At 40.5% G+C, this 19,558-nt stretch overlaps 1 pseudogene; it reads left to right on the plus strand.

The window, feature by feature from the left end:
- The first annotated feature begins 1,319 nt into the window (after positions 1-1,319).
- On the plus strand, positions 1,320-5,880 carry LOC125803834 (tripartite motif-containing protein 16-like; annotated as a pseudogene).
- The last annotated feature ends 13,678 nt before the right edge of the window (positions 5,881-19,558 follow it).

Raw genomic sequence — 19,558 nt, forward strand, 5'->3', positions numbered from 1 at the left:
CTTTTAAATGGATTCCTATGGGGAAAATGTTTAGCTGAAAAATGCCCGCTGTAAGAAAACCGTACGAAGTATTGTTCCAAAAAGCACAAGCAACGTAATTCAGTGTAACATGAAAGCAGTAGGAGGAGAAGCATATAGAAAAACGCAAATAGAATAATAATAATAAGATTTTTTTCCAAGCCAACTTAATAATTCTCAATCACAGTGGATATAAGTTGCCTAGCTGGTGAACTATCTCTGTTTTGTGTGTGAAAGCTGGTTAGCTATGCTAGTGTAAATAGCTGTAAATAAGATTAAATAGGCTGTTGGAATGCTGGGTTAGCATATCTAGCTACTTTATGATCAGTGTTCACAGCAGTAGCTACTTCAGACTGCATTTACTTTAAATACAATACGACCAGAAACCACTTAATATGAACTGCTCATACTACTACTACTACTACTACTACTACTACACACACAGACACAGAGTGAGTTGACCGCAGTGTTTTAAAGGAACTGGGAGCTGAATGATCAGGGAGGTCAGTCAGATCTGGATTATAAGATATTAAACATATTAAACTATATAAATCAGTTTAGAATGTTGTGTTATATTTTTAAAAAACTATATTTTACTACTTAGTAATAATCTCAACTGAAGGGCTGTATTATTTATAATAACATAAATATCAGATCAGTACTGTCTAAAACTCAGCGATAAGAGTCTCTTAGTAGCTGAACAGACTTTAGTCCTGTCTCTGTTTCTCTTTCTTTAATGCTCAGGACCCCACAGGACTGCAGTAACACTGATTAGCATGGTGGTGGTGTATGAGGTGTTAGTGTGTGTTGTGCTGATACGAGTGGATCACACACAGCAGTGCTGCTGGAGTTTTTAAACACACTCCTGCAGCTCTGAAAGGGCTTGTTAATGAGCTGATTATTTGGGCGTTTGAGAGGTTCAAGCTGCCAATGTTGGGTTCTTGAACACCTTTGAGTCCAAATCCCATCTGAGTGTTGTGTCTTATCTCGTCTACTCTTTTGAATATTCGGTGCAATTACACATTCTCACCAGAGAGGTCTCCAAATCCCCAAATCTCACAAACGTGCAGTCTGTCTCTTTAAGTGAGAGTGAAAGTAAAATCTGATCATTTCCTGGATTACCTGCAGGTGTGTGAGTGTGTGAATCGGTGTGTGTCGTGTCTGGATCTACAGTTTTGTCATTAAAGTAAGTTTTCCTGAGTCTCTACAATAATTCCTGTGTGAGTCAGACAGTGTGAGTATTGTTATCTTGGCTAATAAGTAGAATTACAGGATAGTTCTGTTCACTTCTCTCCAACAGAGAACCAGGAAACAAAATCTTCACACTGTAAAATGGCAGAAGCTGGTATTTTGGTAGTTCAGGATGAGTTCAGCTGTTCAGTCTGCCTGGATCTCCTGAAGGATCCAGTGGCTATTCACTGTGGACACAGTTTCTGTATGGTGTGTATTAATGGGTTCTGGGATGAGGAGGATCAGAAGAAGATGTACAGCTGCCCTCACTGCAGACACACCTTCACCTCAAGACCTGTCGTGAGTAAAAACACCATGCTGGCTGAGGTGGTGGAGAAACTGAAGAAGACGAGACTCCAGGCTGCTCTTCCTGATCACTCTTCTACCGATCCTGAAGATGTGGAGTGTGATTCCTGTACTGGGAGAAAACACAAAGCCGTCCAGTCCTGCCTGGTGTGTCTGGCCTCTTTCTGTGAAGCTCACCTCCAGCCTCACTACCAATCTCCAGCCTTTAAGAAGCACAAGCTGGTCAAAGCCTCCAGACGACTCCAGGAGCAGATCTGCTCTCAGCACGATAAACTGCTGGAGGTTTACTGTCGCACCGACCAGCAGTGTATCTGCATGCTGTGCACCATGGATGACCATAGAGGACATGATACAGTGTCACTTAAAGCAGAAAGATCTGAGAAACAGGTAATGGAGTAGCTGCTCCAGATTATAGGACCTAATACCATCACCTGTCCCATGACATGTGGCATTTTATTTTTTAATTATTGTGTTTTGTTGGTTGGTTTATTTGCAGAACCAGGTGGTGGAAACACAGAGGAAATACAAGGAGAGAATCCAGGAGAGAGAGAAGGAGCTTCAGGAGTTAATAGAAGCTGTGGAGACTCACAAGGTGATTTTTTAAATAAGTAGAAGAATAAAGATCTGATTTCTCCCATTAAGGGTAATTATTTAATTATTTAACTAAAGGTGTCCTCATTTTTAAAATGTCATTTGAAGTCACATTTTATTTTAGTTTTAGTCATCAATTATTAAAATTAAATAATCTTTACAGCTTCATGAGTTTAGAGAAGCCACAGCATGAAGTTTGGGTTTACGGAATATTTATGTCACGTCTTATTCTGTGAGATTATTGGCTGGTTGCAAATAAAAACTCTGACTACTGATAAACTCTGATGTTCCTCAGTAATCAGATTATGAAGTGCATGTAAATCCACTTATTGATGTGAATGAACTGCTCCTAACATTCTCCTCTCTCTGTGATTCCACTACCAGCGCTCTGCTCAGACAGCAGTGGAGGACAGTGAGAAGATCTTCACTGAGATGATCCTCTCCATTGAGAGAAGACGCTCTGAGGTGAGGCAGATGATCAGAGATCAGGAGAAAGCTGCAGTGAGTCGAGCTGAAGAACGTCTGAAGAGACTGGAGCAGGAGATCACAGAGCTGAAGAGGAGAGATGCTGATCTGGAGAAGCTTTCATTCACAGAGGATCACATCCATTTCCTCCAGGTAACAGACTCCCCAAATACAACGTTTATTTTAGACTGTTTACACCATCTTTTTAATGTGATCTATATCTGATATTAGTCTGAACAGTTCTTAAACTGAAGCTCATGCACTAAAGAGCAGAGCTTCACATGAAGGTTTGGTTTCACCAGTGACTGAAAGCTGATCTTAACAGAGAATGAGTTCCAGCTCACTTTAAAAAAGGGCATGTTGTTTGGCCACGCCCTCCTCCTTAATGTCTGTCCTTTATCTTTTTTGTTTAAACAAAGTTTTTTTTATTTTACTTAGTGCTGCAGCAGCACCATCTATTGGCTGTGTTCAGCAATTTGATTGGATATATCTTTAAAGACAGAGCGGTTGTGATGTGTACTATTTAATTCAGTATAAACAGAGACATCAGTCCAAATGTGTATGAGGTCTGTTATCTCTCTATCACACCAATTAATCCCTCATTACTTGCTGTCGCTATTTTCCCTCATGCTCAATTTAAGTTTTGACGTAAATGAATTCTGCTCGGTCTTGGATATTGGATATGTATCAGATTTCAATTACACAGACTTTTTATTTCCTTTCACACTATCTCATACATAATTAATCTGAATCATGAATGACTAATAAGATCAGATTTAGGCCAGATTTTACCTGATTTAATTTAATATAAATATGATTTAGAAATTGTTGAAGGTATTATGTGTTTGTTTTTGTCTACATGTAGAGTTTTCAGACTCTCTCAGCTCCTCCTGGATCTTCAGCATCACCTGCTTTTACTCTCAGTCCTCTCAACACTTTTGAAGTTGTTATGAAGTCTGTTTCTCAGCTGAGAGGAAAACTAGACGAATTCTGGAAAGAGGAATTTGAGAAGACATCAGCTGCAGGTATATTAAATAAAAATTAAATAAAGTAAATATATGAAATGATAAGTCCATAAATAGTAATTCTGCACTCAGTACCTCATAATGACAAAGTAAAAACAATTTAGGATTTTTTAAAAAGTAAAAGAGTCTGAAGAGTTTCAGAATGCACTGTAGGTTCTTCTCTAAATCCTGATGAAGTGGTCAGTAGTTTCTGGACTGAAGTGGTTGAGACTGTATATAAGGTGTGACTTTATTGTGATTGAAAGTTCAGGTAGGGTAGATTAAGACTCTACATCTACATGGAGAGAAAATCCAGTATTAGATTATTTTAATGCTGTAGTAAATGTACAGAGGGAACAGAAGCTCAGTGATGCTGTGTAGTAACTGTGTACATTTTCCTGTAGTGAAGGAAGTGCAGATCAATCTTCCTCCTGAACCCAAAAGCAGAGAAGAGTTTCTGGAGTGTAAGTCCAGCCCTTTCTCTCTCTCTCTCTCTCTCTCTCTCTCTCTCTCTCTCTCTCTCTCTCTCTCTCTCTCTCTCCCCCTTTCATTCTCACAGACTCTCAGAAATAACACCACAATGTACAAATACACAAAGTTTAATCTGACATTTATACGTCTATATTAAATAATTAACTGTTATATTTCAACTGCTTACGTATAAAGAAAAAAAAAACACCAACATTCCTTATGAACTTTGATTTAGTGATAATGGCCTATCATAGTTTTGTATTTATTTAGATAAAACATAAAATTTGTGTTTTATAATAAAAACAATGAACATTTTACTACAAATCTGCAATTATTATATAACTCAATCGATTCTCTGTATAATAGATTAAAAAATTAGTATATTTTCTGGATTAGCGACTGTACTGAATCTCTGTGCAATAGTGAGCACTTGTATCCAGGCTGTTTCAGAGGCAAAGTGAACATGGAAAATTTTAAAATGCCCCAATCAAACACCAAACAACAAAGAACAGTAATTTTAAAGTGCATCTACAAGCATAACTAAAAATGTTCAGAAATGTATTGTTTTTAGTATACTCAGCACTTTATATTTCACAAATATTCATAAAAATAGATCAGTTTCAGATATGATTGTGCCAACCACTAAAGCAAAGTTTCTGAGGAATAAAAACCTTTTTTTATTTTATTTTAGCCACAAAGAATTAAGAAAACACACTTAACACCTGAGAACAAAAATATACATAAAATTGTTATGATGTGTAATTGAATAATAATGAAAATAAATCTTTCTTTAACATAATCCAACACTTTTCATAGATGCTTCCAGTATGTTCTCTGGTTATTCCAGTTTTAGGGTCTGTTTTTAGATCATTTTCTAAAAGCTGATGGGTTTTCTCTCTCTTTCAGATTCCTGTCAGCTCACACTGGATCCAAACACAGCCAATAAATACCTCCTCCTGTCTGAGAGGAACACAGTGGTGACCCGCAGCAACACAGTCCAGCCATATCCTGCCCATCCAGACAGATTTGATAGATGGAATCAGGTTCTGTGTAGAGAGAGTGTGAGTGGACGCTGCTACTGGGAGGTTGAGAGGAGAGGAGAGGAGATGAATGGGTGTATATAGCAGTGTCTTATAAAAGCATCTCCAGGAAGGGAGGAGGCAGGGAGAGTGTGTTTGGTAATAATGATCAGTCTTGGAGTTTGTTCTTTTATTCCTCCAGTTACACATTCAGATACAATAACAGAGGTACTGAAATCTCCGGAGTGCCCGTCTCCTCTAGAGTAGGAGTGTATGTGGATCACAGGGCAGGAACTCTGTCCTTCTACAGCATCTCTGATACCATGACCCTCATCCACAGAGTCCAGACCACCTTCACTCAGCCGCTCTACGCTGGGTTTTGGTTGAACCCCAACTCATCAGTAAATCTTTTACTTTCAGCAAAATAGATGAACACGCAGAACAAAGAGAAGAGCTGGATGAGATCAGATAAGAACTGCAGAATCTAGACTGTAGAGCTGATCAAATAAAGTTATAATAGTGCTGGGAGATATTGTTAATATAAATAATCATAATTCTGAACGGTAATTACGTCTGTCCCAGATTAGAACTGCAGGTACATTTCCTGTATGGAAAGATTTATTCAGATTTAGCGTTAAATAGTTTAAACTGTTTATATCATTAACAGAGCTCACAGTAACAGAGTTCATATTTTAAACTTCATATTACAGAATTTTATTAATTTTTAACACATTATCATTTATTATAAACTGAATGAAAGATCACAATAAAATGTTTAAATTATTATACTGTTGTTTTATCTTAACATTTTTATATTTAAACAAAGACATATGTGCTTCTATGTTGAGTTGATTTATTTGAGCATTTTATCATTTAACTCTACACAGTTCTCTGTATTAATTTGATTTTATTTGTAATGTACTCAGATTGTATTTCTGTAATCTTGTAATGTTGTGGGATATATCTTATAAATAATAAAGTGGAAGCTGAAAGCTCAGAACAGAGGATCTAATTTGTCTAATTATTACTATTAGTTCTGGTTTTCAGAGCACTAGGAGCAGATGTCTGGGATAAATGGCTGAAGATGAAGCTGTTTTCTCATTGGTTTCTTTTGCAGCATTAAACCTAGCATTCTTAGACTACGCTAGAACTAGAACTGATCCAATCAGGGTTATTATCACAACAATGGAAACACAATATATAGAAATAAAAATAAAAATATAATAAATACATTAACTTTAACTCTTCACTCTACAACATAATTACACTGTTTTAAAATGTACTGACCAGTATCGGCGTATTCAGGTTTTTGATTAATCAACATCACTAAACTAATCCCTGTCAAAGGTGAGAAAAGTATCTCCATTCATTACTCTGTAGGTAGAAGTATAGATACTAGGGGTTAAAATACTGTCGTGTTTTTCTCTTGTTATCGCACTCGCTCTGCCGCTAGCATTAGCCACCTGCTATCGGGGAGGGTCGGCTCACCTGGCCGCTGCGCTTGCCGCTCGTCCGTCGTGGATATGTGGGCCTGTCGCTGCGTGCGATGGTGGAGGTGTGGGGAATAAGGCACACGACAAGGTATGATGCAGTTTAACTGTTTAGTCAGGATCAGGAACGTTACAACAGTTGGACTGCCTAGCTCCAGCACCCGAACTACATTTAGTGTTCAATGCTAGGGCCGTGCGGCAAGTCTCCTAAACTGTAACTGACTCAGAACGTAAGAACACGCGTACATATACAACTGGGTGCTGGATTCTGATTGGAGGAGCCAAATACCCACGTATTGCCGCTACACTATCCCCTCTCTAAGCATGCTGAGTCCCTTCAGCTTCTTAACACATTTTTTACAGATACTGTACTGGACTTAATACTGTAAACCTGTGCACTTCAACTAGTTGCACTTGAACCAAAATAAAAGTCTCTGGCTTCTGAACTGTTAGCACTACAATGCTCTAACCCCTAAAATAACAACCTGGTCTAATAACAGTCTTTAGTCTGAACTGTCCTTGTAGCGCTGGGGTAGGCGCACAACACGACCTCTGCGTGTCATTTGCATGTTCGCTGTATTCTCTTTTATGTCTGATGGACACTTTGGTGGAGATTCAGGATCAGCCATCAGCCACTGGGGTTTCTTGGCTTGTTGAACCTCTACAGGCAACACGCCTACTTCATTGTCATCGCTGGATTCATGGCAAGGGGACATATTTGGGCCAAAGATCTGATTTGCCTTTTCAGGTGACGTAGAAGAGTCTCTTTGGCATTCAGCGCCTCTGCTACTCTCCCCTTGCAACGAGTGTCTGAGTCGCTTGATCCATCCTGGCACCCTGTCAGATTTATAGGGCTGTAGCCGATCGTGATGGAGGACTTTGGCACTCCGTTGATCGCGAACTTCAAAGAGCACAGGGCCCAGGCATTTGCTGATGAGTAGGGGACCTTTCCAAGGGGGTTGAAGTTTCGGACTCAAGCCCTTCTTCTTCGTGCTATCCTTTATGTATACCAGATCTCCCACCTCATAGGTCTGCTCTTTTGCACGGAGGTCATGTTGCCTCTTCTGCCTGATCTGGGCAGCTCGTAGGTGTTCCCTCGCCAGCTCATGTGCTTGTTCCATCTTTTCTTCCAGGTTTCCCACAAACTCAGGGGGTGGGGCTCTATTACTGTCAAGGTGAATAACCTGCAACAGGAGGTCTTGTGGCTGATGTACTTCTCTGCCCAGCATCATTCGGTTCGGGGTGAACCCTGTGCAAGCATGTGGTGAACTTCGATAGGCTGCTGTTAATAATGGAAGGTACTTGTCCCAGTCTCGTTGGTTTTTGTCCACAAAACACCTTATCATTTGGAGCAAGGTCCTATTGAACCTCTCTACCTGGCCATTTGAGGATGGGTGGTAAGGTGTAGTTCGGGTCTTTGTCACTCTAAGCAGATGGCACACTTGAGCAAAAAGATCACTCTCAAAGTTTCTGCCTTGATCTGTGTGAATTTCCAAGGGCGAGCAGAATCGAGCAACGAACTCAAATACGAGCTTCTGAACAGTAGTCTCTGCAGTCTGGTCCGGTATGGCATATGCCTCCACCCAACATGTAAACTGGTCTATTATGACCAGTATGTACTTGTTACCCAAAGTGGAGATGGGAAAGGGGCCCACAATGTCCAGATGCAGCCTGTCCATGGGTGCACCCACCTGGTACACCTGCAACGGAGCTCTTCCTGTTGGGCCAACAGCCTTGCTTGCTTGACACTGAGGGCATTTTTGGATGAAAAGCCTAACATCTTCCCCCATCCCATGCCAGAGGAAGTGTTGTCGTGCTCTGTGTAGAGTTTTACCAACACCCAGGTGACCGGATAGAGGTGAGTTGTGGCAAAGTTCCATCAACTCTTTTATGAGGGACTTGGGCACCAGCAATCGAAGTTGGGGAGGGGCCCCAGTGTCACTCTCCCATCTGTAATAGAGAACTCCTCTGTGCCGCTCCACTTGAGGCCAACACAGCCAGTACTTCCTAATGGCTGGGCTCTTAAGGGCAACTTGCTCTCGTCTGGGAACCTCTCCCATTTCCATCCACTGGTGGAGGACACCCAAGCATGGGTCCTGCCTCTGTTTATCCTCCAACTCTTGCATACTGTATTGAGACATCCATAGCTTCTGGGAGTTCCTCATCTGGGTTCTGAGTGCATGACAGTGAGCATAGGGCATTTTTTGGTGAGGGTGAGATGCCAACTGTCCTGATTTCTTGGCATTTTGTTACATGTCTGATGGCAAGTGGTACCACATCATCCACATCAGCTTCAAATCTGGCCCACTGACCTTGTTGCCTCCGGCAGTGCGTACATCCACCACAGGGCAGTGCAGATAGGTCCTTTCCTGCTTGATAGCAGTCACACTGTGATTGAACCACCTTTCTGGACAATGCATCCGCATTACCGTGTCGCGCCCCAGGCCGATGCTCAATCTGGAAGTCGTACTGGCCTAACTCTTCCAGCCACCTTGCCAACTGCCCTTCTGGATTTTTGAAACGGAACAGCCAAGACAAGCTGTTATGGTCGGTTCGAATAAGAAACCTTCGGCCCAGTAAATAGTGTCTGAACTGTCTCGTAAATTTCACCACTGCAAGCAATTCACGTCTTGTTACACAGTAGCGTCTTTGGGTTTTCTGCAAGTGAGAGCTGGCATACGCTATAACTTTTTCTTCCCCATGCTGAAACTGCGAGAGTACTGCCCCAATGCTGCAATTTGATGCGTCTGTGTCCAGGATGAAGGTACCTTGAGAGGTGGGGTAGGTTAGTATGGGGGCTGTTGTCAGATGCTTTTTCAGCTCCATGAAAGCAGCTTCTTGGGCCTCCCCCCAGTGAAACTCAGTGCCTTTATTCAGAAGCTCATGAAGTGGGCTACAAATTTGGGAGAATGACTTCACGAAGCGGCGGTAATAGTTACATAATCCCAGAAATATTTGGAGCTCTGAAGGGCTTTTGGGGCAATCCCAGTCGGTGATTTCCTGGACCAGTTTAGGATTTGGTCGGATTCCAGCGCCACTGATGACATGGCCTAGGAACAGAACCTCCTCCTTTAGCAGGTGGCATTTAGATGGCTTCAGCTTCAGTCCGTATTGCTTCATCCGTTCGAAAACCACCTCTAGGTTTCTTAGGCTGTCGTCAATGTCTGTTCCAAGTACAATTACATCATCAAGGTAAATAAGTAGGTTTCGCCACTGCAGCCCCCGTAGCACCACCTCCATGGCCCTCTGGAATGTGCTTGGTGCATTGCACAATCCAAACGGCATCCGTGTATACTCATAAAGGCCATACTTGGTGACAAAGGCAGTCTTGCAACGGTCCCGCTTGTGTACTTCAATCTGCCAATATCCACTTTGAAGGTCCAGGGTGGAAAACACAGTAGCACCTTCCAAGGTGTCAAGGCATTCTTCAATGTTGGGCAGTGGGTAAGCATCCTTCAGAGTGAGTTCGTTGAGCTTCCGAAAGTCAATACACCATCTAACTCCACCATCCTTTTTTCTTACAAGGACAACAGGTGATGCCCACTCTGAGGTGGAAGGCACAACGACACCTGAGCTCAACATTTGCTTGAGGTGCTCTTCTTCCTCTTCCTGAAATCCAAGTGGTGTGCGACGGGTTGCTTGTCTGATTGGCTTGGCGTTGCCAGTGTCGATATGATGGGTCACTGTATTGAAGTGACCTAGATCTCTGTCACTGGTGGCAAATACAGACTGGTACTTTAAGAGAAGTAGAAGAAGCTTACTGTCTTGCTCTTCACTAAGACAACTACCAGCTGCTGTAAATAGTTCTTGAAGGTGGGCTGGTAACTCTAGAACGTCGTTATGTTCGCAGCACTGGCGTACCTGCCGTAACAGTTTTTCTTCACCAGGACAATCGCTTTGGCCAGGACTCTTTGTCGTCTCTGGGTTGTCTTGATCTTGGCTATGAAGCTTGCATTTGTCTTTAGAGCACTCCTCTTGTAAGGGAAGTGTTTCGATGAGAATTCCCAGACAGATGCCTTTGTTGAGGTGTGTGCTAACAGCAGATATATTGCATAATCTAACAGGAACTTTCGGCTCCATGTTTATGAGGACACTTCGTGAGGAAACGCCATCGGCAAGGCCAACTGGCTCCAGGACGGCTGTTATTTCAGGGTGTGGATGTTCAACAAAGCCCCAGGTATCGCACTCAGGCTGGTTTCTTAGGTCAAGCTGCTTGTACACCTCACTGGACATCACAGTTGCTTCAGCGCCTGTGTCAACAATGCACATGATGGACAAGTGATTCACCTGGATAGGAATTTGTAGGCTGGGCCCTTCACTTGATGCTCGACCAACTGTGACTACAGGTGGGATAAGGGGCCTGTTTTTGTTCTGGATAATGCTGACATTATGGCCGCTCTGAATATCAGCCAGGCCCTGGCCTCCGGACCTGGCTGATTCTAGTTTCCCTGACGCTTGGGGCTAGGAGACCGGGAACACTGCCTTTTAAAATGACCTAGTTCTCCACATTGAAAACATGCTACATTATTGCTCGTGGATGGGCTTGGTGATCGGGAAGTGTTTGTGTGGTTGGGCTCTCCGGGCCTACGCACAAAAGTTCTTCCACGCTGTTGTTCCATCCTTGTCTCAGAGCGTGGGAGTGCTTCCTCTCCAGATGACACTTTATGGGCTAATGCGTCCACAGTGGCTTGGAGTTTCTCCAACTTTTCCACCAGCAGCTTCAGTTGGTCTACTGTAGCATTTGCAGTCCGCTGTGGTACTTGTACATTGAGTGAAGTAGACATGTCAGCTTCAGCATGTTCATCTGCCCAGGAAATACGCCTGACTTTTCCCCTTAGTTCTCCATCTCGGCCTATTGTTGCTTTAAAATTGTGTTCATGTGCTTCCACCAGTTTTTGGGCCTCAGTGAGTGTGGGTGGATCCTTGTTCATAACCTCATGCAATTCGCTGGTTGCAAAGGCCACGAAGGAATGCGTCGGCTGCCAGTTGGTCCTGCAGTTGGAGGTCCACACCTGGGTACGCTAAGGTGACCAAACGACGAATCTCCTCTGCAAACTCAGCTGTAGCTTCCTTCTGTTGCCGTAGCTCATTTAAGCGGCGGCGTGCTGTGTTTGGTGGGTCTGTGTGGCCATACCTTTGCGCCAGCTGCTCCGTTAGGAGAGCATAATCTTCTCTGACATGTTCAGGCAGCGAGCATACAAATCGAATAGCCGCTCCTCTCAGCCTTTCATGTAGTCTATCCACTCTTTCTGTGCTTGTCCAATTTTGTCTTTGAGCCATTCTTTCAAAAGGGATAAAGAAGGAGGCCCAGTCATCTTTTCCTTCAAATGATGCAAGGGCCCTCGAACTGGAACAACACGTGGAGTAACGTGGCGCTGCATGGTCGCTGTGGTGGCTATTATTGTTGTGCATGCCCATACCTCTGTCGCGACTGGGGAACTGAGGGTTGACACTGTTCTGAAGTGTTGCTGCAATAGATGAGGGTCCCCCACCTCTCCTGCTAGTACAGCGTCTACGCACTGCTGGCTCTACAGACTCGTCCACATTCCATTGTCTAACAGGGGCTGATGTACGAGAGCGCTGCCGGATCACCTCTAGCTCTGGAGAAAAGTCAGGAAGCCCGGACGAAATGGGGGGGAGCACCTCCTTGTCACCCTCGATGAGGATGGGTGATGAACTTGACACGGTATGACAAGGTATGACTGATCATTTCCATCAGGCTGCTTCAGCCAAGATGTCTGGATGTCTTTACCAGCTGTCTGAGTCAGTACAGGTGACAAAATTTGCTGCAACTGCTTGGTCTGGTGCTCCAGTAAAGTCTGTAGCCAAGCTGGGGGTTGTTCTTGGTTGCTAACAGCTCCCGCTTCTGCACCTGAATGAATAATTTCTCCACTATCCATTTTGTTTTATTTGTTTTACTGTAATACTTCCTCTCTCCTTAATGCTTATTTATCCACTTTTCTCTTTTTATTTCCTCTTCACGTTTTACTGTTTAATTATCTTCTTTTCTCTTTTTTCTGTTTATTTATCCAGTTTTGTCTTCTTTCTTTTTTTTCTTCACGTTTTACTGTTTAATTATCTTCTTTTCTCTTTTTTTCTGTTTAATTATCCAGTTTTGTCTTCTTTCTTTTTTTTTCTTCACGTTTTACTGTTTAATTATCTTCTTTTCTCTTTTTTTCTGTTTATTTATCCAGTTTTGTCTTCTTTCTTTTTTTTCACGGTTTACTGTTTAATTATCTTTTCTCTTTTTTTCTGTTTATTTATCCAGTTTTGTCTTCTTTCTTTTTTTTTTTCTTCACGTTTTACTGTTTAATTATCTTCTTTTCTCTTTTTTTCTGTTTATTTATCCAGTTTTGTCTTCTTTCTTTTTTTTCACGGTTTACTGTTTAATTATCTTCTTTTCTCTTTTTTTCTGTTTATTTATCCAGTTTTGTCTTCTTTCTTTTTTTTCACGTTTTACTGTTCGCCAGTACAAGTCTTTTATTTTGACATCCAGCGCTGGCGCAGGTGACCTTGCTTCTCCGGCGCGTTAGCCTTTCTGTGGCTATGTAGTTAGCTTGCTAAACTCCGATGCTAATTCTAGCTTCGCTTCACGGAGCTTTATTATGGAATGTTCTTTATTTGGCGTTCATTTGGATTAGACACTCACCACACCGCAAATGCGGTGTCTTGATCCCACTTCTGACACCAGTTGTCGTGTTTTTCTCTTGTTATCGCACTCGCTCTGCCGCTAGCATTAGCCACCTGCTATCGGGGAGGGTCGGCTCACCTGGCCGCTGCGCTTGCCGCTCATCCGTCGTGGATATGTGGGCATGCCGCTGCGTGCGATGGTGGAGGTGTGGGGAATAAGGCACACGACAAGGTATGATGCAGTTTAACTGTTTAGTCAGGATTAGGAACGTTACAACAGTTGGATTGCCTAGCTCCAGCACCCGAACTACATTTAGTGTTCAATGCTAGGGCCGTGCGGCAAGTCTCCTAAACTGTAACTGACTCAGAACGTAAGAACACGCGTACATATACAACTGGGTGCTGGATTCTGATTGGAGGAGCCAAATACCCACGTATTGCCGCTACAATACTTCTGTAGAAGCTGAAGTATCAACTCAAGCTTTTTACTCTTTAAGTAAAAGTATAAAAGTACTGGTTTCAAAACTGCTTAAAGTATAAAGTTAATGTAATGTAAGGGGAAAATAATAAAGCCATTAAGAACAAAAGCTTAGGCCGCGCCCACATCGTCCTATAGCGCACAAAAAACTATTTTTTTTATAAGCTATAATGACTATATTGTGCTATTAAAATGTTAATGTTGATAATATAATTTGGGATTTTGCACTAGGCTGTTCCCTGTTTTAGCTGCATATATTCTCATTTTAAATGAATGTATTTGAATTTAGTAGAATGTAAATATATTAAAGAAGCTTAGTTTGTCTGGAGTTTTTTCTGTAGCATAAAACCCATAAAGCTATAAAAACTGTGCTACTTTACTTCACCTACTGATTTCAAAAGACTAAAAGACATTTTCTCTCTTTAAAGCTCTTAACAGATATGTTCTATTACATGAAATAAAGTTAACAATTAAAAAGGTTAAAAAGAAGAGAGGAGAATTAGCTCTGGAGAGTGTCTTCCGTGTTTATCAGATGCTTCTAAGTGACTGAAATTAATGGGGTTTTATGGAGGATTTAAGCAATAAGTCTGAGTTTATAAGTGTTTTAGAATAATTAAAATAAAAACAGAACTATATCACATGATTCAGCACTGCAGAAACATTTTCTAAAGCTTTTAAACTCCAGTTAAAAACCTTTTAAACTCCAGTTAGCTCTCTAACCACTCAGCACACATTAGCATCAATGCTAACTAGCTCCTCTCTTCTCTAGAACCTGTTTGATGTAGAAAAATTTACATTTAAAGGTAAACTTTCTTTGCTGTTTTAGTAAAATGAATCATTTTTCTTTGAAAAATCAGAAGAATATTCAAAACAAGGAGTTAGACTCTATTATAACTTGGAGTTTTTAAAGGAGTTGAGGCTAATACTAATGCTAATGCTAATGCTCAGTTGCGTGCAAAGACATTTTGGGGGGCAAGTGCTCAGGGGGGAAAAGGGCACTTTTTAGCACACGTGGAACAGTTCATTAAAAAAAATTACACGCACATGTTGAATGTCTTTTATTTGTAACATTCTCTAAACGTTGTCAATGGAAAAATGTCACACCACCAACTGATAAAATACATAGTAGTTTGGTGCTGTATGAGACGTATTACTGCACAAGAAACTGATTTCAGGTTGGGTTTAGAGGGCATACTTGATGTGTATGTTACCTGGCTGGTGGGACTGGGGGGTGGGGGGGGGAGAAGCCTATATGTTTCCGTGCGTGCTGTGCTGAACTGCTGCTAGCAAGGACGTAGGAGCAGGTTTGATATTGGGGGGACACATCTATAATGTAATATAACATAGTATAATGCAATCTGCTTATTTGAATAAGCCCATTTTATAGTCTCTTAAAACAACATTTGTGGATTTACCTTTAATCACAAATAAACCATTCTTTTTGTACTTCTGTTTATTATTAGTTACATCCAAGTAAAGGTCACTTTACAACCTAAACATGTTACTCCACTTTACATTTACTGTTGATAAAAAAATATGCATCCAATGTCTGAACTATATATAAATATATGGAAAAAAACACTGATGAGGTATCACCTAATGTTTAAAAGAATATAACAGATATTATTATTATTACTATTATTATTATGTATTGGCATGTCAATTCTGTTGTATATTTGTATATTTACATTCACGCCACCTTTTTTCGACTAAAAGTACTTATGATGGTGGTCTTTTACGTAAAAGAATGGAACCTTATGTTTCATAGAGATCTTTGGCAGATGTTAATATAAACTTTAGATGACCCAAACCCTCCTAGTCTGTTAGTTAAATGAGCTTTTACTAAAGGACCAGATATATTCCATTAGTAAATCTAAGGGGCTAATGGATTTGAACAGGTAAACTCAATAAATGAGAATGTATTAGCTGATCATATGGATGGGTTAAGAAACTGCTTTAAACTACCTACATGAAGTATTGTACTAAATTCTGTCTATCCACTACATCCAGCTTCTATCTAACTAGTTAAGCTAGCTAAAATAATTTTCCTTCATTATAATTTACAGTAATCCTAGTCTACAAGTCACAATGACTATCACAAGCTCACAGAGGGTTTGATCTGTGGGTTTTGAGTCGTTTATTTTTAACCAGCTATCAGAAATAATCTCATAACAGTTTACATGGTAAGCTCCGTTACCTTTTAGAAAAATCGCTGTTTATCCAAATCTGTTTTAACGTCAGCTCGCTGCACCCCGCTGCTGAATCTAAAAAAGAAAACCTTACAAATCCTCCACTCTCCTGCGAGCTGATTGGCTGTTTCTATTAAGAGGCGGGACTTTCGTCCTGAACCGGCTTCGTGATTGGCCTATGCTTGCGCGAACGCACGGGGTCACGTGACAGAGGAAGAGAGAGGTCTTGTGTGTGAGCTGATTTCAGGGCATTCTGTTTTCACTCGTTTTTAATCGCACAGGTTTTCAAAAGATCATTTCAACACGGCTTCAGTAAAATCTTAATAATAATAATAATAATAATATTTAAACAAAAAAAAAAACGAAGTTTCAAAAGGGCACTTTGGTTAATAAAGGGCAGAGTTGGTGGTGCTTTAGCACCACCTGATGTCTATGTGTGCGTGTGTGTGTGTGTGTGTAGTAGTAGTAGTAGTAGTAGTAGTAGTAGTAGTAGTATTAGCAGTTCATATTAAGTGGTTTCTGGTCGTATCATATTTAAAGTAAATGCAGTCTGAAGTAGCTACTGCTGTGAACACTGATCATAAAGTAGCTAGATATGCTAACCCAGCATTCCAACAGCCTATTTAATCTTATTTATAGCTATTTACACTAGCATAGCTAACCAGCTTTCACACACAAAACAGAGATAGTTCACCAGCTAGGCAACTTATATCCACTGCATACCTGTCAAGTCTCCCGTTTTGGCCGGGAAACTACCGTATTTTACTCCTCTTTCCCGCCGTCCTCCAGTATTAGTATTTTCCCGTAAATTTCCCTTATTATATTAAGATTAAAAAATATATATTATTGAGGAGACAGGGCACTGACCGCGCTGTGTCTCCTAACCAATCGTGGAGCCGGTTCAAGGAGAAAGTCACGCCTTTCATGAGAAACAGCCAATCAGCTTGCAAAGGAGAGTCAGTGTGGTGAAGCCCCTAGTCGCTGTGAGTTCAGGCAGCTAGTCGGAGCTGCTGATGTTAAAACATATCTGGATATTCAGCGATTTTTCTTCAGATTAAACCTTTTAAAATAAAAAAAATACAGCTTGTGACTCAGTTTAACTAGAAATGTGAAGAGGACCGAAATTAACTGATCAGGGGTTGAGTGATCAAAAGAAAGAAGTATTAATTAAAAATGATTAATTGTGCAGGCCACTTAGGACTAATTTTTACTGATGGAATATATGTGGTCCATGTCCTTTTAGTAAACGCTCATAATACTATTTTTAGGTCACCTACATTCATTTTGCAGAATTTGTGCACCCTTTGTTCAATTTTAAATCTGTTAAATAAATAAATAAATATATAATATAAAAGAGTGCATTTATGGCAAAAATGACATGAAATCTTAACTTTTTTTTTATATCTAGAAAATGATTTTTAATTTGGCTGTATTAAAAGAATGACATATGTAGGAATGTCCACAACATTTCAGATTCTGATAATCTAATTGTAGTGTGTAAGTGGTTCACATGTGGTTATTTTAGATTTTTTGTAAGCCTGTCTTAAAATGTAAGGGATACTGAACCTTCGTTGGGCTGGTGGGACAGCTTTAAGCGGACAGAGGAAAATATCCCTTATTTTTAAATCTAAAACTTGACAGGTATGATCCACTGTGATTTAGAGTTATTAATTTGGCTTGGAAAAATTATTATTATTATTATTCTATTTGCGTTTCCTCCTACTGCTTTCATGTTACACTGAATTACGTTGCTTGTGCTTTTGGAACAATACTTCGTACTGTTTTCTTACAGCGGGCATTTTTCAGCTAAAACTTTTCCCATAGGAATACATTTAAAAGTTTTGGACAAAAAATTTAAAAGGCTCTGCAGATCACAGTTTTTTTTAGCTAGAACCATAAAAATCAGTAGACTCTAAGAACTTATGACATTTCAAAAGAAATGCTGTGAAACAATCTGATTTACGCTTTTCTTTAAAATTCCCAACATCTCATCACACACCCCCAGCACAGCCACTCACGGCACGGCTCTCTCTGAACCACTCCTTAGTACTGTGTGTATATAGAGGAACGTATAGACTAGTGATCGACCTTTATTGTTTTTTTTTTTTATGGCCGATGATGATGCTGATATTTAAAGATCACAAGTGGCAGATGACCGATATTTAAAGCCAATATTTCGTCACAACTGATTTTTAGCTTATACTCTCCCCATGTATTCACAAAGTAATGATAGACAGTTAAGCTATCTGGAATTACACTATTTAAAAAGTTTAATACTCTAAACTCAGAGATAAGAGATTGAAGAGTAACTGTTTATTTTACCTTGGGTGTATCGACAAATATCTTTCAATTATGATTACTTATCTTAGTATCTATAATTACATAATCATTATGTGAAACCTTGTATTTTATATGCATTAACCAATACTCACATTGTATTTGATCATTTTTATTACTCACAGTGTATTTTATACACATTTATATAGAAGATTAACCAATAATCACAATACATATTATTTACACATATAGATAAACATTGTTTGATCAGGCATGTGGGCATGTGACTAACACATCTATTGTATGACAAATTAACCCACATGATACATAAGGCGTTTACTAACACATAGGATCTATTATATGGCGGACTAACCACGCGCTACCAACACATTAACATATAACATATGGAATCCATTGTGTGACTTGTGTAGCTCATGCTTGAAGCATTTCGTTCACTGCATGTCTCTGACTAACGGCCATCAATCATCAGCTAGTGCACTCTGTACGAACTGAATTGATACAAAGGAGACTTCGGGACGAACAGTGCGGCCTTTCTCTCTCTGTGCGTGCAAAGTTCTTCACCTACCAAAGCGGGAGGAGGACGCGCGCACATAGGGAGGACGGCGCTGTCCAATTCCTGAAACAATACCACACTGTCTGGCTGGATACAGTCAAGGCCAAACACTGTTGGTCCGGTCAGACACGTGAAATGGATTACTAACACGCGAAATTATGCATACTAACATGAGATGATTTTAGCAACGCCTCATCAGCAGGTTTCACGTCATTTGGGGTATAAACATGGAGTCAGATCAGAGGGGGGTCAGAACTTATACTGGGACGGCTGTTAGACGGTCTTTCATGTGTTAGTTCTCCTGAATATTCAGTACTTTGTAATAAATACTTGGTTTGCTTTCAACTTCACTCCACCTGTCTGACTCTCTCTATCAAACGAACACGTAGGGGAGTTGTACCCCGGACGAGAGGTGGGTGTTGACCCACCTTTCATTTTCTTTTCTACAACAAGATAAAACACTGAGATAATGAGAAGCTGTAAATATTTATTAATAATCTAACTAGCTAATTTACCAGCTCCTCTTCTGTTTAAGGTGGAGGATATAAGTTAAATGGAGCTCCTCAAGACCCCCATATTTCTGTGTTGTGTCTGTTTAAAACTCTGTTGTTGAAGCTAAATTCTCCTCTTCTTCTAATTACTGTGACCCTCTAATTACCTGAGTTTATTATATTATTTATTCTGTACGTTTATTGTCACTGTGGGTGTAAATCTATATCAGTGCAGCACAGGATCTAACACAAAGTAAACAAACATGCCCCCTCCTTCATCATTATTAGCATTAGCATTAGCCTCAACTCCTTTAAAAACCCCAAG

This window comes from Astyanax mexicanus, chromosome 8 (genome assembly GCF_023375975.1).
Source record: "Astyanax mexicanus isolate ESR-SI-001 chromosome 8, AstMex3_surface, whole genome shotgun sequence".
NCBI classification, from domain to species: Eukaryota; Metazoa; Chordata; class Actinopteri; order Characiformes; family Acestrorhamphidae; genus Astyanax; species Astyanax mexicanus.